Source organism: Canis lupus, chromosome 14, assembly GCF_048164855.1.
Source record: "Canis lupus baileyi chromosome 14, mCanLup2.hap1, whole genome shotgun sequence".
Lineage (NCBI taxonomy): Eukaryota > Metazoa > Chordata > Mammalia > Carnivora > Canidae > Canis > Canis lupus.
Window position 1 is genome coordinate 13,107,988 of NC_132851.1, and position 23,769 is coordinate 13,131,756.

At 34.3% G+C, this 23,769-nt stretch overlaps 1 long non-coding RNA gene across 5 annotated transcripts in view; it reads right to left on the reverse strand.

Moving 5' to 3' along the window:
• LOC140603729 (uncharacterized) overlaps nucleotides 1–23,769 on the reverse strand; it is a 208,132-nt gene that overhangs the window by 57,761 nt on the left and 126,602 nt on the right. For 4 of the 5 annotated variants that reach the window (XR_012006709.1, XR_012006705.1, XR_012006706.1 and 1 more), the window contains exon 6: nucleotides 5,817–5,851. The exons of the other annotated variant lie outside the window; for it this stretch is intronic. This is a non-coding gene — a long non-coding RNA (uncharacterized lncRNA). The remainder of the gene's footprint in view (nucleotides 1–5,816; nucleotides 5,852–23,769) is intronic. 5 annotated transcript variants of the gene reach the window in all.

A 23,769-nucleotide genomic window follows, 5' to 3' on the forward strand; every position in this document is an offset into this window, starting at 1 on the left:
GATCTTCATTTGATACACTTTAGTATGCCATGTCTGAATAAGCTTGGAGCACAGTGACAAATAAGGAAGTGTCATGAAATAAATATTGACTTTGTTTTTTCTTCCAATTCTTCTTTATGACCAATGGTAAAAAATAAAAATCTTCTTGATTGTTTTTAGCATTGGCTTTAAATTCATTCATCACAAACTGAAACTGCTAATTGAAACAAATCTTCTCAGCATTTAGACATGAAATGCTCTAGGAAAGCAAGACTTGGAAAAAATCCAGGCAATTTCATGTCATATATACCACATGCCAATAGATGCCACCATTGCACTGTGACAATCACCTATATTGTTGTAACAAAGGACAGCCTTCATTCTTCTCCATTCTCCTCTTAGAGAATTATTACATATGAAATCATTAAATATATTTGGGAGATATATACCGTATATGTTTTTTTGCTACACCCTTAAAATATGGCTGGAAAGTTAAATTTCTAAGGAAGAACATTTCCTTGGTGTTGAATGTATTATTGCTACTATTATAGCTGAAATATTTACTAGACTGACAATGTTACTTGCAACTATTTCAACCTTATGAGTAGAATTTTGTCCATCATTGAACAAAATCTAAAAGAAAATTACAATTAAAAGGCTCACATCAGGGCAGCCCCTGTGGCTCAGCGGTTTAGCGCCGCCTTCAGCCCAGGGCCTGATCCTGGAGACCTGGGATCGAGTCCCACGTCGGGCTCCCTGCATGGAGTCTGCTTCTCCCTCTGTCTCTCTCTCTCTCTCTCTCTGTCTCTCTCTGTCTCTCATGAATAAATAAAGTATTTTTTTAAAGCTAACATCAGATTTATGTCTCATGCTTGTTATTTACATATTATCTAGTTGTTTTCTTAAAGTATTTCAAAATCCATCTATGTTTTAAAACTTACCAAAGAAATTTAGGAATACTGTATAAAGTAACACAACAATGTTGTCTGAAATATTTGTAAGAAAACCCCCACCAGGTCATGGAACAGAACCTCAATCATTAAATATAAAGAAATAATATACAACCATTACAAATCATTTTCTTTTGTGTTAATGAATGCAACCAATTTATGTGCAATTGTACTGGAAGGTAACATTGCTCTTTCCCTCATTTCTTTATCTTAAAATTTCTGATAAGATTAATTTGTGATTTATAGTTCTCTTCTTTCCAAACAATTCTACTGACTGGCTTCTCATTAGTGGTTTGTGCTAGCATTAGTAAAATCCATAACAATTTCTACTGTTTTTAACTGATCCTGAAATAGAAGTTTTACAAAATGGAGCTTATCTATACCTACTTGAATGCTGTATTTCAGGTTACTTTTCCTACTGCAGAGACTTAAATGCAATATACTTGTGAGAGATTCATTTCAATAGAGTGAATAAAAAATGTATTCAATACACTTTACTGCTTCACTTTTCATAGAACCCAATTCAAGGTTGCTCAAATCAGTGTGCTCATGTACTATTTCACAATTTCTGTCTATATAGAAATATGAACATAATTTCCTTTAAATACAATTTTAGGAATGGCAATAAAAACTGAAAATACCATCACATAAAACAATGCAATCTTCATCAACTTTTAGTACATATCAGCTCAATAAAATTTGATGATTTTTGGACAATATAAGAAATACGTTTGGTTTATTAAAATTTATAGAATGGTTATAGAATTGCAGAGTAATTCTACTAAGAATTAGGAGAGCTTTTTATGAATTGTGGAAATCCTAGCGAATTTTTCATCTCTTTTCTGACCTGGCTTTAATTCTCTTATAAAAAGGTTGTATATCATCATCCTAATACTAAGCCATCTAATTCTTGTATCACTAATTAGCTTACTTCCTATTCTCTTTTTCAATCCCAGTCATCTTACATTTATTTATTGTGAGTATTCTGAGACTTTCTACATATGAGCTCAAGGAAAAGAAATATTTACTTCCTTCATGAAAACTAAGTATTTTACATAGCATTTTTAAAGCCTTATGAAAATATAACTAACTTTTCCCCATTTCTCCAAGAGACATAGGGACATGCTTTAAAGCTACCACATTATTTGACAACTTTATAAACAACTACTGGGAAATAAAACATTACATACATTACTTTCATATAGAATTTATTGATAGTTTCTGAATCTTGTAGGTTTTTACAGAGAATTTTGTTTCAAAGAAATCACAAGTTTGGCCTACATAAATTCAATTTCCAAAGCAATTTTCACATCACCAAACTTCTCCCATTAGGAAGCTGCCTCTGAAAGCTCTGTAGTTTTTCCAGTGGAAAAAGGATGGCCTCTTCAATAAATGGTGCTGGGAAAATTAGACAGCCTCATGCAGAAAAATGAAACCTAATCATTCTCTTATACCATACAGAAAGATAAACTCAAAATGGATGAAAGACCTAAATGTGAGACAGGAATCCATCAAAATCCTAGAGGAGAACACAGGCAGAAACCTCTTCAACCTCAGCCATCACAACTTCTTTCTAGACATGTCTCTAAAGGCAAGGGAACAAAATGAACTATTGGGATTTCATCAAGTTAAAAGTTGGCTGTTTCTTTGGCTGCACAGCCAAGGAAACAGTCAACAAAACTAAAAGGTAACCTATGGAATGGTAGAAGATGTTTGCAAATGATATATCAGTTAAAGGGCTAGTATCCAAGATCTATAAAGAACTTCTCAAACTCAAAACCCAAAAACCAAAAAATACGGTCAAAAAATGAGCAGACAACATGAACAGACATTTCTGCAAAGAAGGCATACAAATGACCAACAGACACACGAAAATATGCTCAACATCACTTGGCATTGGGGAAATACAAATTAAAACCACAACGAGATATCACCTCACACCAGTCAGAGTGGCTAAAATTAACAAATCAGGAAACAACAAATGTTGGAGAGGATGCAAAAAAAGGAGAACCCTCTAACACTGTTGATGGGAATGCAAGTTGATACAGCCACGCTGGAAAACAGTATGGAGGTTCCTCAAGAAGTTGAAAATAGAGCTACTCTAGCATTTGCACTACTACTATTTAACCCAAATATACAAATGTAGTGATATGAAGGGGCACCTGCACCCCTATGTTCATAGCAGGAATGTCCACAATAGCCAAACTGTGGAAAGAGACAAGATGTCCATTGACAAATGAATGGATAAAGAAGATGTGGTATATACATACAATGGAATATTACTTAGCCATTAGAAAGGATGAATACTTACCATTTACATCGACATGGATAGAACTGGAGGGTATTATGCTGAGTGAAATAAGTCAATCAGAGAAAGTCAATTATCATACGGTTTTACTCATATGGGAAATATAAGAAAAAGCACAGAGGATCTTAGGGGAAGGGAGGGAAAACTGAATAGGAAGAAATCAAAGATGGAGACAAACTATGAGAGGCTCTTAGCTCTGGGAAACAAACTAAGGCTTGCTAGAGGGGAGGTTGGTGGGGGATGAGGTAACGAGGTGATGGGCATTAAGGAGGGCAGATGATGTGATGAGCACTGGGTGTTATATGCAACTGATAAATTATTGAACACTACATCTGAAACAAATGATGTACTATATGTTGGCTAATTGAATTTCAATTTAAAAAAATAAATAAATAAAAAGAAAGCTCTGTAGTTTAGTCTGTGAATGACAATACCAAGGGACAAAAGGACACAATATTAATGCTGGGGCCATGAAAAACAGTGAGAAAGAAACGACTCGAATAGAGCTGAATACTGGGCTGTCAAACAGGCTAAACAAGGAATTTATCCCATTACCAGGGCAAGAAGACTTTGTAAACCTTTCCCTGTGGTAGATAAAGACAACTGATTAATATGAGTTTCATTGTTTATGCTCTGCATAGAGTAAATATAATTTTCTTCTTTCAATCCCACATTATGTAATAGGTGCTTGGTGGGAGTAGGGAAAGGAGAATAACTTTTCTTTCAGTTAATACAACACCAGGGTGTACTGAACCATGACAAGACATAAGAGAAAGGACTTTGCATCAACTCCTTTACAGTTCCTTTACAGTCAGCCAGATGTGATAACTGATAGTACTGTTAATTTTCTTCCTTGAAAAATAAATGCATATTCTTTTTGCGGGAAGAATAATACCATGGGTGCTCTCAAGTGAACAATAGCAGAGGTCACCATAGCAGTGATTATTACCTATGTTCCTGTGTTCATTCTCCTCTTTCTCTCTCTGGAAAGATTATGGTTCCTCAGATGATGAAAGCATTTCCTAATTTCCCTTGCAGCTCATTTTGCCCATATGGCTTAAGACAAAATATGTCAGTAGAAGTGATGTGACAAACTTCTGGGTCATTTCCTTTATTCTAGATTTTTTATTTTTTATTTTTATGATTGGGATATCCTTGGAATCCACATGTTAAGGATGGCAGAACTATTTCATCAGCTAGATGCTTATTTTTTACTATTATATGAGAGATAAATAATATCTGTCATTGCTGACCCACTTTTTTTTTAGAAGCTCCTTTTTCTAACATCTTAGTCTACATTCCCAGTAATATAATTATGGTGTTATGATTTTAATATGCTATTGCTTTCAAATAGTTAATAATAATTTAAGACTTTTAATAAACTCTTACAAGTAAAACTGGTTTATGCTTTTCTTTCTCCTTTTTTTTAAGATTTTATTTATTTTAGAGATGGGACAGGCATGCAAGCGGGATGAGGAGTGGGACAAGCAGACTCCATGTGGAGCCTAGATCTTGACATGGGGCTCCATCTCACAACCCTGTGATCATGACCTGAGCCAAAATCAAGAGTTAGATGCTTAACTGAGCCACCCAGGTGGCCTAATATACTTTTCTCTTTTTTTGCATCTTATTCTGACTTATTATTTTCTGTTTTCAGAATCATCATTTGGTTAGTTTAATAATGTGCATGTATGAATTTTACTTAAAACGTGAAAGCAAAGTTGCTCATTTCCTGTAAAACTAGAATGCAGATTTTCTAAATCAATTATACACTAAAGTTCACATTACTTTTATTTCATCTGAAAATGATTCACAGTATTGGAAATCAGATATATTATCAATTGACAAGTCTTATAAATGTATATTACTAATGAAGTCAGAACAGCAGAATGTGCAGACTTTCTGGAATAGTTTGAAGGCTTTGATGCTAGCCAAGATTTTTATTTGAAATCCTAGGGACAGTTATTTTGCTCACTTTGTATATCTTGAGATACTATAATTATATTATTTAAAATAAATAATCAGAACTATATCCAAATATCCAGAAAATTCTAAGGTTGTATATATAATTTGGATACATTGTTAATGCTCAATTCCTTAATAGCAATTTACTTACCACTAATTGCAAAGAACACAAGAAAGCAACTATCAGATCAAATAATTCCATGTTTTTTTTTTCCTTTTCTTTCTTTTTCAATTTGTTTTTAAATTCCAGTTAACATGCAGTGTAATATTAGTTTCAGGTGTACAATATAGTGATTCTACACTTCCATACAATACACAGTACTCATTGCGACAAGTACCCTCCCTTAATCCCCATCACCTATTTCCCCCATCCCCCTGGCAACCCTCAGGTTGTTCTTTATAGTTAAGAGTCTGTTTCTAGCATTGCCTCTCCAGAATGGGACCTTTTCATTTGTTTTCTAGCAGATTTCTCTCCACAATCTTTCTTTGTCCATCTTCTCTTTTTCACTCTGGTATCCCCTCTTCCATTCTCAACCTGAGTTTGTGGGACCTCTAATTCCATGTTTATTTTAAGACATATTTAGTTATTTGATGAATCCATGCATCACAGATACCTGACAGCTGCCATTTCACTTTTTCACAGATGTTACTAGGTCGGGGAAAACGAAAAACATAAAATTAGCAAATAATCTCAATTATATTAAATACTATTATTATTTTCATTCCAGAGACATGATTTCTAGCTGCAACATTTGATTATTCAAAGAGAAGTTAAAAGCTTACTTGTTAGAACTATATCTAAACTCTTCTAGGAAAGCATATTAAGCCTAGTTATTATTTGTTGCAGGAAGTAAATTTGTTCCTTATATTGTGGAACAAGAAGAATGTTGAAAAATATGTAGTTGAATAATTCATATACAGTTTTACTCAGTATGAGCCAGCCTAAAACAAAAGTCTATCATGTATCAAATCACACTCAAATAAAAAAACAACACTGAAAGGAAAACTGTATTTTATCTCTAGAGGATCATATATAGCCACAGTGTATGCAATTATTTTATAAGTAAAAATAAATTATCCATACAAATATTATTATTTTTTCTAAAACTAAAGTGATTTGTAGCTTAGATGTGTTACAAATGCTATTTTCCCTGAGAATTGCTGCTAAAAAGAGACATTTATATGTAAGCTTAATAATCAGGTGCTTATGTATGTTAAATTTAAGTTATAAGAATATTCATTTAACTTCTGCTTATAAATTCTCACCCACATAGTCTCAATTTCAAGACTTGAGTGACTCTGACAATTAAAAGTAGGATAATGGCACAACAAACCCTATATCCACTAGTGTATAATAGAATATGTTAAGTAATGTCATTTCACTTTAGTGTTCTGATGTGCCAACATTTACTGATGTATGTACACAGAGACTTGCTGCTATAAGCAAAATCATTAAGAGTTTTCTGAGTAACAAAACACTGCAAAGTAATAATAATAATTTCAATGTGCAATTCATTCGCTAAAGCTAAAAAGTGTGTGCACCACATGATTTCTACACTTTGAAATACATAAAACCACGTTCTAATATATACCTCATAGAAGTCAGTGATTACCTGAATACATATCATGCTCTAGGCACTATGACCAAAACTGGAGTGCATATATATATTATATATAATATGCTGCCTGGGGCATCAAGATCTTCTGGCCATCATGAAAGGCAGTTGGGCTCTGTTGAGGCCACACAGTTTCTTGGATCACCAAAGGTGCTACTTTGTATTCTCCGAGGCCCTGGAGAATCTTATTTTTTTCCACTATGCTACTTGGTGGACTGATTTTTAGGAGGAACTTTATTTTTACTTATCACTGCTTTATATTCTGTACATAGCACTTGTTGTTCCATTTATCCAAGATGAAAGATTGAACCAGAAGGCTTCTTTCTAATAAAATTCAAACTTGGGAAATTTTAATAATATCACAAAAATATACATATATGTGTGTGTGTATATATATATGTATGTGTGTATATATATATATATATAAAATGCTTCCTGATTTAAGAATCAGAAAGCTTATTCTTAAAAAACAACTGACATAAAGTTTGTTTGTGTAAAGCTCCATCCATTTATTAAAAATATTCCTTTATTTATTTGAGAGAGAGAGAGAGTGCATGTGCAATACATGAGCAAAGGGTGGGGGTGGGGGGAGGGCCAGAGAGAGAGAGACTGGGAGAGAGAATCCCAAGCAGATTCCTGCTAAGCACCGTGCTTGACTCACAGCTTTATTTCACAACTCTGAGATCATGACCTGAGCCAACATGAAGAGTCAGTCGCTCAACTGACTGAGCCACCCAGGTCCCGCTAAAGCTCTGTACATTAAAATACAGTCTCACACTTGCTCTGTTGAGTCTAAAAAATAAAAATCTCCATCTGATTCATAATAATCATCCTCATTTTCAAAGTCACAAGGACTCAAAACGACAGCAAAAAAGTCTAAGTTTACAATGCTATATAAGAAACATGTAAAGTGTATATTGAGATGGTGATATTCCCAAATCCAAGGTTATTATTACTTCATCACATTTTAGAAAAGAGAAAACCAGTATTCACATCCATCAAAAAATTTGCCAGGATCATGTACTGTAAGGCAAACAAGGAACACAGATTCTTCAAACCACCAATTCAAGATTATGTTCATCTTCACTGCACATACTTGTAAGGTGAATGTTATTCCTGATACTATATCTCTAACTAGGTCTGTCAGAGAAATTAGTGTTATATGTATCTTTCATAACTAAAATTAAAACAAGATCAAACTTACATATTCTCCTCCACCTCCTTTCCTCAGTGAAGTTATATTATTCATTTGTAGTAGGTTCATTTTTTCTATTTGTTTTCTATGTTTGTCACCTCTTCCTTGTGGATTTTAGTTATTTATTTTTTGAGTATGAGAAATATTAATCATTTATGAAAACATTTTATAACAAAGTGTTATATATTCACTTACATTCACTTTCTACCATACCAAGTATTAGAAGCAATTTATCTAATTATATTTAAAAATGTTTAAGGTGGTCACTTGGTTGCTGCTATCTTTATTTATCATCATAAAATATAATTTACTCTTTTAATGACATTTGTAGCCTCACCAAAACAAATATTCTGTACATAGTCCTGCTTCCACTTACATATTTCCTTTTATAAAAAGAAACAACTCCCATATTTTCTCTATTCAAGGTCCCTCATAAATCCTCTCACATTTTTTAAAACTTTTCAAAATGACTTCTGTATATTTATTTTCTCTTCTGTATAGAAAACATATACATTACAACTCAGCCTGTATTATATTAGGCTTATTTTTTCTTAACTTTTTCAGTGATTATATTTTCTTCTTTATTGAAATATAATTAACATACAGTTATGTAAGTTTCAGGTGTACAATATAATGATTCAATAAGTCTTTACATTTCTCAGTGTTCATCAATATAAATGTATTCTTAATCCCTGTTATCTATTTCACCCATCTCCCCTCTGGCAAATACAGGTTTTTTTTCTATATTTAAGAGTCTGTATTTTTGTTTGTCTACTGTTTTCATTGTTTGTTAATTTTTTTCTTAATTCCATGTATGAATGTAACCATATAGTATTTGTGTTTCTCTAACTGACTTACTTCACTTAGCATAATATCCTCTAGGTCCAACCTTTTTTGGATTAACATTTTAGTTATCTTTGAGTAAATATCCATACTGGAATTAATGGATCATATGGTAATTCTATTTTTCATTTTTTGAGGAGACTCTATATTGTGTTCCACAGTGGCTGCACCAGTTTTGCTTTCCCACCAACAGTGCATGAGTTCCTTTTTTCCATATCCTAGTGAACCCTTGTTATTTCTTGCATTTTTAGTTTTAGTCATTCTGACTGCTGTAAGGTGATTTTTTTTGTGGCTTTATTTTTTTTAAGATTTTATTAATTTACTCACGAGAGATAGAGAGAGAGAGAGAGTCAGAGACACAGGCAGAGGGAGAAGCAGGCTCCATGAAGGGAGCCTGACGTGGGACTCGATCCCGGGTTTCCAGGATCACACCCTGGGCTGAAGGTGGTGCTAAACGGCTGAGCCACCCGGGCAGCCCCTTATTGTGGCTTTAAATGGCATTTCCCTGATGATTAGAGTTGATGCATCTTTGAAAAATTTTCAGATGAATTGAGAATGCTGAAATATCAATTCAAAGAATTCCAGTGTACTTTTCTACTCTATTTTTTCAAAAGTTAATTACAAAACATCAGTACGAATATGAAACTTAAAAAAAACACTGACACAATAGTATATCAAATCTAGAGGATGTATTCACCTTTTAACAACTACTCTACTAATGTTACCTTTCTCGTCTAGCATCAAACTTAGTTGTCATATTGTTTTGGTTTCCTTTATTCTGAAACAATTTCTTAGTCTGTCTTTGTCTTTTATGACTTTTACTTTTTTGAAAAATATCAGGCAGTTATTTTGTTGAATTTGGATTTGTGTGATATTTTCTTGTGATTAAATCCAGGTTACACAAATTTGACTACAATGCCACAACAGTGACTTTGTATTTTCAATGCACCATATCAGGAGGCACATGCTATCAACATATACCATTGTTGGGACACCTGGGTGGCTCAGTGGTTAAGTGTCTGCCTTTCACTTACCACGTGATCCCGGGGTCCTGGGATCGAGTCTCGCATCGGGCTCCTTTCAGGGGGCCTGCTTCTGCTCTGCCTATGTCACTGCCTCTCTCTCTCTGTATCTCTCACAAATAAATAAATAAAATCTTTTTTTTAAAAAAAGATGTGCCATTATTAGTTATGTTACTTTATCACTTCATTATGGTATTACTTACTTGATTTCTCCCTGTAAATTTGATACATTCTTTATTTTAATTAAAAATGTATTTTGCTGAGATTTTTTGAGATTGTTTCCTATTATACTTTTCCACTATCTTTATCATCCCTTAATGAATGAAACGAATGATAGATATTATATGAGGAATCTAAATTAAGCACAAGAATTAAATTGGACCCCCATCTGTTTTTCCCTTTAAATTGGACCCCTATCTGAAAACCACTCACAAAATTAACTGAAGAAGGATTAAGGACTTAAATATCAGACTTGAAACCATAAAACTCCTACAAGAAAACATATAATAAAAGCTCACTGACATCAGTCTTATGAATATTTTTTCAGATATGACACCAAAAGCACAAACAACAAAAGCAAAGATAATCAAGTGGGACTTACAACAAACTAAAGAGCTTCTGCACAGTAAAATAAGTACATGACAAAATTAAAAAGCAAACCATGGAATGGGAGAGAGTATTTGCAAAATATATATCTGATAGGGGGTGAATACCCAAAATATGTAAGAAACTCAAACAACTCAATAGTAGTAATAATAATAATAAAATTTAAAACTTAAAAACAATATCCCAACTTAAAAATGGGCAAAAGGCTAGAATAGACACATCTCCAAAGAAGACATACAAATGGCCAACAAGCATATGAAGATACATGAACGTCACTAAATACCAGAAAATGCAAATCAAAACCACAATGAAATAACACCTCACACCTGCTAGGATGGCTATTATCCTGAAATCCAATAAGCAGAGTTAGCCAGGATATAGAGAAAAGGGAGCCCTTGAACACATCAATGGAAATATGCATTTGTGCAGCCACTATGGAAACTAATGTGCAAGTTCCTCAAGAAACTAAAAATATAACCATCACATAGTCCAGAAATCTTAATCCTGGGTCTATATCCAAAGGGATTCAAATCAAGATTTTATTTTTTTAAGATTTTATTTATTTATTCATGAGAGACAGAGAGAGAGAGAGAGAGAGAGAGGCAGAGACACAAGCATAGAGAGAAGCAGGCTCCATGCAGGGAGTCTGATGTGGGACTCATTCTCAGGACTCCAGGAACACATCCTGAGCCGAAGGCAGACACAACCACTGAGCCACCCAGGCGTCCCATCAAATCAGGATTTTAAAGAGATATCCACACTCTTACATTCACTGTAGCCAAGACACAGAAATAACCAATATGTCCATCAACAAATGAATGGATAAAGAAAATATGAAATATATATATATATATATATATATATATATATATATATATATGAGGAAACAGTATCCAGCATTTAAAGGGAAAAAATCCTAGCATTTGTAGCAACATAGATGAATCTAGAGGACATTATGCTCAGTGAAATAAACCAGACACAGAAGGACAAAACTACATGATAGCACTTGTATGAGAATATAAAATAATCATACTCATAGAAACAGACAGTAGAATGGTAATTGCCAGGATCTGGGAGAAATGGAAACAAGGAGGTAGTAGCCAATGGCTACAAAGTTTCAGTTATACAAGGTGAATAAATCCTAGAAATATAATGTAAAACAGAGTGCTTATAGTTAAGAATACTGTATTCTATATTTTAAAAATTTACTGAGATGGTAAATCTTCTGCTGTGTTTCTTTCACAGAAAAGAAATCTATGAGCCTTGTATATTTGGTTTTCTTGTATTATTTTTCTAACTGTATTATAAATTTCTTGGAGACAGAATTCAAAGATTCATTTCATGTAATTTCTTTCTTCCCCAAGTGCTCTGAAGAGACAAGGACCTCAATAACTATGCATACACAATACTTATATTTTAATTATGAAAAACCTGAGAAGAAATCTAAGCATGTTTACTCCCCCCCCCACACACACAATAATGTAATAAACAAGGAGTATGGGAAGAGTAAATCAAGGCATAGTTTGGTCTTGGAACAAACTGCTTTAGGTTCAAATCCTAACTAAAAAATATAGCTTTGCAACCTAGTTATGGTAAGATGACATCTTTGAAGTAAATTTTCCTATCTTTTAAATATAAATAATATTACTTGTGAAAATGGAATTTGATAATGTAAACGTATTAGTTGGGACTGCTGTGATAAGTTGCCATAAACTGGGTGGCTTTAAACAACAGAAATTTAAATTTCATTGTTATGGAAACTGGGAGTCCAAGATCAGGGTGCCAGCTGCTCAGAATCTAGTGAGAATTCTCTTCTGGGTTGATGACTATCAAGTTATTTTGTTGTTATATGGCAGAGAAGGGAAGCAAGCTCTCTTTCTCTGGTAACTTCTATAAAGGTACTTATCATCCTGAGACTCTACCCTCATTACCTCATCTAACTCTAAGTATCTATTAAAGACCGCATTTCATAATATCATTATATGGAGAGGGATAGAGAGGCATTGTTTAACATATGAATTTAGGAGAAAAGTAAATATTTATCTGTAATATTTTGCCCAAGGCCCCCCAAATCCATGTTTTTCCATAGTCCAATTCATTCATTACTTCCCCCAAGCTTTGTTGAAGCATCAACTCTAAAGTCTGAAATCCAAAGTCTCATCTAAATAGCATCTAAATCAGATATGGGTGAGACTCAAGGTATGACTCATCCTAAGACAAAATTCCTCGCCATCTGTGAATCTGGGAAATCAAAAAGTTAAGTGCATCTAAAACACAATAGTGGTATAGCCTTAGTATAAACATCTCAGGGACTGTTACATTTGATAACTTATCATATGTTGCATATAAGATAAACATGTATGCCGTACGCATATGGCCATATAACCCATTTTTTGTTTGTTTCTTTGTGAAAGAGGGAGGCAGTGGAGAGAAAGACCTTTTGGCCTGGGATGGAAGGGATCTGGGTTTACTGTATGGCCTTGGGAAACTTACCTAATCTCTCTAGGCCCTTTTTAAACTCTTCATTTCAGATATCCTGGGGTTAGAGTTGCTTCCTAGAGCACCGTGGTTCTCTGAAGATTTCTCAGAGAAGATGATAGTCTGTGATCTCTGAACCCCTCACTTGAATCAGATCAGAGTAGCTCAGATTCTGTTTTACATGTTGGCATTCTGCTTGAGATTTCATCTGATAAGAAGAATCTTCTCCTTGAAAAGACTATCTTTCTGGCTCCATATCTAGTCATTTTCATCTGCCTTTACCCCCCAACTCTTGGCTTGTTGGTAATATCACTGAACCGAGGGCAGGGCCCCCAGTAGTGACGGCTGCCTCAGATTCAAGTCTGTTTAGCTTTGCCAGTGTTTCCATCACCAGAGAAGGGACAAGCACAGTCTTATCCAATCTAATGTTAGCTCAGGCCAAGTTCCAGCAAAGACCTGGGAACACTGAACCCTTATCTCCTGATTCCTCTTAATGCCCTTAGAAAATATCCTCTGCCCCCTCATCCATCTCACTGCTCATAAACCAGAAGTAGTATTAGGGTGGTGGGCAGCATAGTGGTATATTTATCAAAGTTCGTTGAGAAAGAGTGGGTGACTTTTGTATTAAAGTAACTAATAATAAGAATAAATCTTTTCAAAAATGCTATCAAAAAGAAGCTGAGAGCTCTTCCAGAGGTGGCCAAAGGATTTTCTATTGCAAGTGGCCACCCATTAACTTGAAGAGGAATTTGAATGATATTCCAAAATAGTACTAGAGAAAAAAGGCAGTAATTTAGAAATAAAAGAATATACTAACCTAATGAACACTTATTTTTCCCCATAAAATTGACTCCTACAGTATTAAAAGTCAAGTCCTTGTTAACATAAATGGGCTTTCAAAACTAGCACTGAAGAGGACTTTTGATTCTTTATATATTGCTAAATTAAAGAACTTAATTTTTCATAAAAATAACAGGGCTTTTGGGGATCCCTGGATGGCTCAGCGGTTTGGCGCCTACCTTTGGCCCAGGGCGTGATCCTGGAGTCCTGGGATCGAGTCCCACATCCGGTTCCTGGCAAGGAGCCTGCTTCTCCCTCTGCCTGTGTCTCTGCTTCTCCCTCCCTCCCTCCCTCCCTCCCTCTCTCTCTCTCTCTCTCTCTCTCATAAATAATTTTTTAAAAAATAACAAGGCTTTTAATTGATACTATGAGGGTTAATGCTAATCTTCTTACAACTAATGTCAAACCAAATACCCATGACATTATTCACTTATTGGTAAATTTGTCCAGTTCTTATGGAGCATCCATTGTGTTGAGGCACTTACTTAATTCACTGAGTTACAAAAAAGAAAAACATAGTTCATGACCTGCAACTTCTGAGAAAGAGTATGTCAGTACATTTGTACTTACAAATTATCTGTATAGAATATCAACTCAAAGTTACATAAATATAACAAAACTATATCAATATTTTTCTTTTATTTTTCTAAATATAAATAATTCATTCCTTGCAGTAGGCAATAGGAGAAGAAACACTTAGAAAAGTGTGGAATAATCTACTCTGCAATTTGTAGATTAACTAAAGCTTGAAATGTGCTGATCAAATAACTTGGTGAAAAGCTTATTAATTTGGAGCGCTTTTAACAATATTATCTTTTTATTCTTGTTTTAACATATTTTTTAAAATATTGCATTTATTTATTCATGAGAGACACAGAGAGAGACAGAGAGAGACAGGCAGGGGGAGAAGCAGGCTCCATGCAGGGAGCCCGAGGTGGGACTTGGTCCCGGGTCTCCAGGATCACACCCTGGCTGAAGGCGACGCTAAACCGCTTAGCCACCCAGGCTGCCTTGTTTAAACATATTTTAATTTTAATTTCCTATAAATGGTAGTAGATTGTGATCTTTTTCTCAGTTATAGACAGGAAAAAAGAAGGGGAAGGGGGGAGGGGAGGAGGAAGAAGAAGAGGAGAAGAGGAGGAGGTGGGGAAGGAAAAGGAAGAAGAGGAGGAAAAAGGAGGGTCTGGGAGAAGGGAAAGGCTGAGAAGGGAAAAAGAAAAAGAGAGAAAAAAGATGTGTCAAGTTCTTCAGTGCAAAGTCTGCTTATTTTCAAGTCAAAAGCCATCTTTGGGATAGTTACATACAAAGTGTTGACCAAGAAGGCCTTAACGTTCCCCTAAACTTTTCTAAACTTTTGACAGTTTCTTCCTGATGATAAGGTCCTCAGCCCCTTTTCTTAGAAAAAAACTTCCTTTGGAAAATGTACAATCTAAAACTCTTTCTCGGTCCCTTTAGGATGTAAATCTTCCACTACCATCGTGCCAGTTTTACAACCTAGGAATTGATTTTCTTAAATACCTGGAAGCCATCTCTTTGGAATATAATCATCAAGAAATATAGAGACCCTATCTCCTAGTCCAGGTGGGAGGGTAGAAACCTAACTTTGATAGGCACCAGTTAGACACATGTGGCCTAATCACATTGACCAATCTCCATCTTAAAGTACCCTCTCCAGAAACCTCACATGCTTTTGTATTAGCTAACACCAGTGCTTAAACTCTCTTTAATCTCTCATTTCAGTGGAGGTGAGTTTAATTATTTTCCCCAATGGGCATAGTCTTGAAGAAAGTCTTCCTCACCTATTTAACTTGTCTGGTGCAATCCAAACATGTTGTAAATAAAATTATATGCAACGCCAGTAATCTGGCTATTTCAGGATTTGAGAAATTTACTACATAATCTTGCCCCTTAAAGAAAAAAGAAGCAGAACATAAATATACTGTTTTTTAAATATACTATTTTTAAGATGAAAATAATTTATACTTTTATAAAGTATAAAATAATCCTTTAGCTACTCTTACCACTGTCTTGAAATTTTGATAATTATGTATAATTGTTTCAATGTTTTATGTGCATATGTACATATGAATGAACACATTTTGCTTTACTTATTACTTGTTTGGAATCAAATTATTTTGTTCTTTTCTTCAGTAAATGATATACTTTGAAATACAAGGGCTTCGGATTAGAATAATGATATATAACCTTTTTATTCTGTATCAGGTAAGATCAGATACAGAGATTATCAGATCTCATTAATAAGATAAGAGATGAAAAATCTCCTAGAATGTGTACTTACTGTTATAATTTTTAATGAGCCACACATTCTTCTTATGTTTTCCAAGATCGTCAAAATTTTATTGAGCTATGATATGTACTAAAGGCTGATGAAGACAGCATTGTTATCTGGCACGTTATTCTCAATGTTTATTGCCATTCCTAAAATTATATTCAGCTGAACAGCAGAAACAGCCACCATCCCCTAGTCTGCTCCGCAAACAACCACCAGGAGCTTTCACCACTGAAGAAATCAATGGCCAGGACAGCTGTAACCGAAACCCTGCAGATTTCACTGGTTTTTGCTCCACAGGTATCTGCATTCACTCCAGTCACCTGAGTCCCTCCCCACTTCCTTCCTGACCCCTACTGAAGCCATGGACATGCACCAGCAGCCAGGCCAGGCCTCTGTGGCTACATGAGTGTAAAATGCCATGTTACACCCCCAAAGTTAAGCATTACTTCTGTGTGCATCCTAGAGGCCAAACCCTCGAGCCACGTATTCGCACACTGCTGGCCTGACATCTGTCACTGGCCTCCAATACCATATGCAGACCCGTGGCAATATCTGACAGCCATGGAATTGCAACCAACAGCTGATGCCCCCAAAGCTGGCTATGGGCCTGGATTTTCCAATCACAAGGTATAAAGTGACTGAATGGGTTAAAACAAAAAAGAACACCAACAAAAAATAAAACTCAACTATAAGTTGCCTATAAAAGATACACTTTAGCTTCAAGGGTACAGATAAGCTTGAAATGAAGGGATGTAAAAGGATATTTCATGCAAATAGAAACCAAGATAGCAGAAATAGCTATTTTATATTAAACAAAATAGATGTTAAACAGTAACAAGAAACAAAGGTCATTGTTTTATGAAAAGGGATCAATTAATCAAGAGGATATAACAATCGTTAAGTATATATGCATTCAACATCAGAGCCTCTAAACATGGTAGGTAAATACTAACAGATCTAAAGGGAGTAACAGACGACAATGCAATAAGAGTAAGGGATTTCAGTACCTCATTTTCAACAATGGATAGATTACCCAGACAGTAAATAAAAAAGGAAACACTGAATTTCAACAATACCTTAGACCAATTAAGAGACATACAGAGACCATTCTAATAGCAACAAAATACATGTGCTTCTCATGGAACTTTCTCTGGGATGCTTTATGAATATATTATAATTTGTCATTTAATTATGAATTATGAATATTTTCCCTATGAAATTCTAGTTTAAAATAATTTTACCTATGTGATTAGTCTTATATGGAGCTCTTAATTATCTCTGCCACCAATGAAATGCAAGGCAAGAAACTGCATCTTTAAAGATATTGACTCTCAGGATGCCTCAGTGGCTCAGTGGTAGAGCATCTGCCTTTGGCTCAGGGTGTGATCTTGGAGTCCCGGGATGGAGTCCCACATCTGGCTTCCTGCATGGAGCCTGCTTCTCCCTCTGCCTGTGTCTCTGCCTCTCTCTGTGTGTGTCTCTCACGAATAAATAAATAAAATCTTAAAAAAAAAGTTACTGACTCTCAATATTTTAAGTTTCTAGTCTTGGGTAGAGCAATTTCATAATTTTGTCTGCAAAAATGATACTACATATTCATTAAATATAATTCACTATCTTAATAAAAGTACAAATGCAATATAAGAGCAAATTTTGGAGAGAAGTATCTTTTGAATAGACACCTCTCTCAGATTATTCTCATGGAATGTAATTGAATTTTATTTAAAAATAACTATATACGTCTGTTATTATCAGCCACTTACCTTTGTAAATAATAAAAAATAAAATTCAACACATTACATGTTTAAAATCTCATATTGTTCCTTTTGTGGTAATGATGATCACTTTTTGTGTATGTCTCTCTATGATCAATATGACTTCATGTAAAGGGAAAAGAAAATGTATGCTGAGATACACACATATGTGTGTGTATGAAATAGCTTATGGATATGATGATTATTTTAAACATATATTACATGTAATTTTAATGAACATGCCCTTAAAACACTTCAGGAACATACACTCTAATGTGAAGAAATTAGAAGAAAGACAACCATTAGAGGAGAGAAATTTGTGAAATTTTACCTCAGAAACTATGTGGGTACACCATGGCTAATGAAAATGCGCTCTGTGTTGTATTAATGTTGATAGGAGTAAGAGAAGTATTATTTTTATGGTGATAAAAATGCTAGATAAAAAAATCAGAAGTTTGACTTTTCCAATTTTCTTCCTGTTAGTGATTTCTAGTTTCATAACGTTGTAACAGGAAAAGATACTTGATATGATTTTTATTATCTTAAATTTGTTAAGATTTGTTTTGTGGCGTAACATGATCTCTTGGAGAATGTCCTGTGTAGTATTGAGAAAAATGTGTATTCTGCTTCTGTTGGATAGGATATTTTATATATGTCTCTTGGGGCCTTTTGGTCTATAGAATTGTTCAAATTCTCTGTTTTCTTATTGATTTTCTGTCTTGATCACTATCTGTCTGATGAGGGTTAATATCTAAAATATATGAGTCTCCTACAATTCAAGAGCAAAAACAAATAAAAGACCTAATCAAAAACTAAGCAAAGGACTTTCAAGGAGATATTTTTCAAAGAAGAGAGACAAGCAGCCACCAGTTATATGAAAGGATGCTCAACATCATTCATCACGCAAAAATGCAGATCAAAAGCACAACGAGATATCAGCTCACATTTGTTGGGATGGCTATTACAAAAAAATGCGAAAGATAACAAGTGTAGCGGGTATGTGGTGAAATTGGAACCATCATACACTGCTGGTGAGAATGAAGAATGGTGCAGATGCTATGAAATTTTTTAAAAAATTAAAAAATAGAACTATCATAGGATCCAGCAATCCCACTTCTGGATATTTATTCAAGGGAATTGAAATTAGGATCTCAAAGAGATACTTCACTCTTCTGTTACCCTCAGCTTTATTCTCAATATCAAAGATTTGGAAAACAAACAAACAGTTCAAGAACATTCTCCAGGATACTTTATGAATGTATTACAACTTATCATTTCATCAACAGATGAATGGATAGAGAAATGTGGAATGTATACACAACAGAACATTATTTGGCTTAAAAAAATAAAGAAATCCACTATTCGGCACCTAGACGGCTCAGTTTGTTAAGTATCTGACTCTTGGTTTTGGCTTAGATCATGATTTTAGAGCACTGAGATTGAGCTCCACGTCTGGCTCCCTGCTGGGTAGGCAGTCTGCTTCCCCTTTCTCTCTTTCTTCCTCTGCCCCTCCCCTTGATCATGCACTCCCTCTTTCTCTCAAATAAATAAATCTTCAAGAAAAAAAGAAAGAAGTCCACAGTTTCTGATAACACATAGGAATCTGGAGGACATTCTTCTATGTGAAATTAGTCAATCACAGAAGGACAAAGATTGCAAGATTCCACTTAAGTGAGGATTTTAAAATAGTCAAAATCATAAAAAGAGAATGGAATAGTGGTTTCCAGGAACTCAGGGGAAGGGGAAAAGGGGAATTTTGCTCAGTGAGTACAAAGTTTCAGTTATGCAAGATGAATAACTTCTAGAGACCTGCTGCACTGCCGTGCAACATAGTACATATAGTTAACAATACTGTTTTGTGGACTTTAAAATATATTTAAAGAATCATTCTCATGTTGTGTTCTTCAAACATGCAGACACAAACACACGCACATGTACACACATACATATATACACACAAACACATGCACATGCAGACACATATATATACACACAAAAGAATACAAGGAAATTTTTGGATGTGATGGGTAGGTTTAGTAACTTGGTTATGGTGATGGTATCATATGATATGCAATACATGTTAAATTATCAAAAATGTACATTAAATATGTGAATTTTTGTTATATTAATTATACCTTAATAAAGCCTTAAATAGAAGCAGAAGTTTGAATGTAATTAATATTTTCTCTATTTAGTAGGGTGCTAGAATTTCTGAATACCTAGATTATATATATATATATATATATATATATATATATATATATATTTCTTTTTTTGCAATTCTTGCTTATTTATTTTACTTTTTTTTATTTTACATTTTGATAGACTATGGTCACATATTTCAGAAGGTATATAGTCTATTTTTTATGCAGAAGAATTCCTTTTTTTAATAATAAATTTATTTTTATTGGTGTTCAATTTGCCAACATACAGAATAACACCTAGTGCTCATCCCGTCAAGTGCCCCCCTCAGTGCCTGTCACCCAGTCACCCCCACCCCCTGCCCTCCTCCCCTTCCATCACCCCTAGTTCGTTTCCCAGAGTTAGGAGTCTTTATGGTCTGTCTCCCTTTCTGATATTTCCTACCCATTTATTCTCCCTTCCCTTCTATTCCCTTTCATTATTATTTATATTCCCCAAATGAATGAGACCATATAATGTTTGTCCTTCTCCGATTGACTCATTTTACTCAGCATAACACCCTCCAGTTCCATCCACGTTGAAGCGAATGGTGGGTATTTGTCATTTCTAATGGCTGAGTAATTTTCCATTGTATACGTAGACCACAGCTTCTTTATCCATTCATCTTTTGATGGACACCGAGGCTCCTTCCACAGTTTGGCTATTGTGGACATTGCTGCTAGAAACATAGGGGTCCAGGTGTCCCGGCGTTTCATTGCATCTGTATCTTTGGGGTAAATCCCCAACAGTGCAATTGCTGGGTCATAGACAGTGTGGTACAGACACATAGATCAAGGGAACAGAATAGAGAATCCAGAAGTGGACCCTCAACTTTATGGTCAACTAATATTCGATAAAGGAGGAAAGACTATCCACTGGAAAAAAAGACGATCTCTTCAATAAATGGTGCTGGGAAAATTGGACATCCACATGCAGAAGAATGAAACAAGACCACTCTCTTACACCATACACAAAGATAAACTCAAAATGGATGAAAGATCTAAATGTGAGACAAGATTCCATCAAAATCCTAGAGGAGAACACGGGCAACACCCTTTTTGAACTTGCCCCAGTAACTTCTTACAAGATACATCCACGAAGGCAAAAGAAACAAAAGCAAAAATGAACTATTGGGACTTCATCAAGATAAGAAGCTTTTGCACAGCAAAGGATACAGTCAACAAAACTAAAAGACAACCTACAGAATGGGAGAAGATATTTGCAAATGACGTATCAGATAAAGGGCTAGTTTCCAAGATCTATAAAGAACTTATTAAACTCAACACCATATTATATGTTAACCATCTTTGTAATTTCAGTATTTATGTAATTGATACTCATATTTCACAAATAAATGAATCCATAAAATAATTACATGGTAGCACTGTGGTATCATGGTGGTCTCTTAGTAAATTTGGCTTTAATTCAATAGATCAAACTGAACACTCAATATGTGTCAGAAACTGACCCTGAGTTCAGAGAAGTCCAACAGCAGAACATAAGACTGTATTTTTGTGAGATTAGATAGGAGAAAAGTGTTAAGAGGCTCTGTATAGAAGCACAAACTTGATTATCTAAACATAGAATTAAAACATAATTTATTAACCCAAATGGTACACTTTTAAGATCTTTAAGAAAGATCTCTTTTAATCATTGTGCTGGGAAAACAGACTAAACCAGAAATGTTCCCCAACTGTCACACATTCAATGCTTCTACCTGCTATATGTTTGTTTGGAGTTATCCATGTGTTAGTAATAAAGAAAGTCAGTATATATCTTTCACAAAAAAATATTCCTTTTCATATTTCTGCCAAAATTCAATGAACTCAGATTTTCTCCTCTAAGATAAGGTAAAATTATTGAGGTTAACCATGAATCTAGTCTGGAATGAAAAAAAAATGATGTTAATTAAGTAGCTCAGAAATACAGATATTGCCTATGTATCCTAAATCAGTATACTACAATCATTGTATTTTATAAAGTTTCAAGAATATTTTGGAATGAGAAAAATGACTCATACTAGTTCAATCAGAATCAGAGTTAAAATATCTGAAGTGCTCTAGTGTCACTTTTCCCAGACATCCATATAATTTACTAGACCACTTTAACTTTTTTTTTTTCTTCAAAAGAGGGATAGAAAAGGGTCAGAAGGAGCAAAAGGAGAGGGAAAGAGAGAATTTCCAGCAGGATCTACACCTAGTACAAGGCTGGACTCAGGGCCTAATCTCACAACACTAAAATCATGACCTGTGCTTAAATCAAGAGTTGGAAGTTGAACTGAATGAGCCACCCAGGTACCCTTACACTGTTTAAATTTGTTAAGTGAAAAAAATTAACATAAATAAATTTCTAAAATGTCACAATTAAAACCACTGTTTTTAACCTACACAATGGCAAAGGTAGCTAATCTGTTTCCTTCTGAAAGTATTTCCTCCATTATTTTTTTCTTCATTGACAAATAGATTAGAAATGTTAAAAAAAAGTGATATCTAGAATGTATGTACCACTTTGGGCTCACCAGTTTCTAATCATTCTTTATAATTTGTTCCTGCTTATTTTTATAGATCTCTAAATTTCCCTCTTACTGAATATCACTAAGTAATTCCAAAGCAAAGTACAGTTTCATAACAAGATAATTTAACGAAATTAGAAACTGAAAAGTTAAACACTAAACAGGTAAAGAAAATTGCTACATAAGTATGAATAGAACAATCTTTTGTGATGACAAATCATTCACTAAGAAAAATAATCAACGAAAAAAACCAAACTGTTAGGAATATAAAACCTTCATTCATTCATTTATTTTAAAACAAATGGGAATCTTTATGGACTTTTATATGTCGACTATTACAATTTTAATTAGACAAGGATGGGTAATAAAGTAACTACAATAGCCAAATTTCTGAATAGTAAAATCTGTCTCTAACTATTGAATCCTCCAAGAAAAAGAAGGAAGTCTCAATATTGTCTGCATGACACTTTTGTTTTGCATTCATGCCGCATGCATAAATACTTCAATTTTCCAGATTTACAAATTGTATTCTAGAGGGGAATTGTTTCTATGGGTGAATCTTCAAGTACATTGTTTTTTTTTCTTCCATAGTGCTAAACTGTTTTTAAATTTTATTCCATACAATTTTCATTTCAGTTATTGTATTTTTCATCCCTGCTATTTTTTATTAAATCTACTTTTATCTTTTTCATTTTTTCCTCATTATATTCAAGCTTTATTTTAATCCTTGAGCATATTTATAATAACTGCTGTATAGTAAGTTTGCATGTACAGTGAGTTATACTGAATGTTGAATATTGTCAATATCATTGTTTTGAGAGTCCAGATTTTTTCTTCATTTAATGTGTGGTGTGCTGTTTTGTGACTGACAGTTAACTTATTTGTGAGTTGACTGGATTTTTTTAAGTCTTATTCAAGTGTTTAAATTCATATCTTGAGTAACCTATTGCTTTGGTCTAGTCCAGCCTTGCTGTTGAGGTATATAACTCATGAGTTCTGTTTATTCCATATGATCTCTCTATATTATCAGGCAAAAACATGAACATCTCTTTGTGCTCCATGAGTTCTGAGAATTGCCCATCTTACTCTGCCCAGTAGGTGTTCCTTACTTGTGGTTTGCACCATACATATGTGCAGCTTAGTACTCAGAAGCAGGAATAAAGATAAACCTCCAGACATACTGTATTTTTTCTCAGTATAACTCCATCTTCTCTAAATCCATGGCTT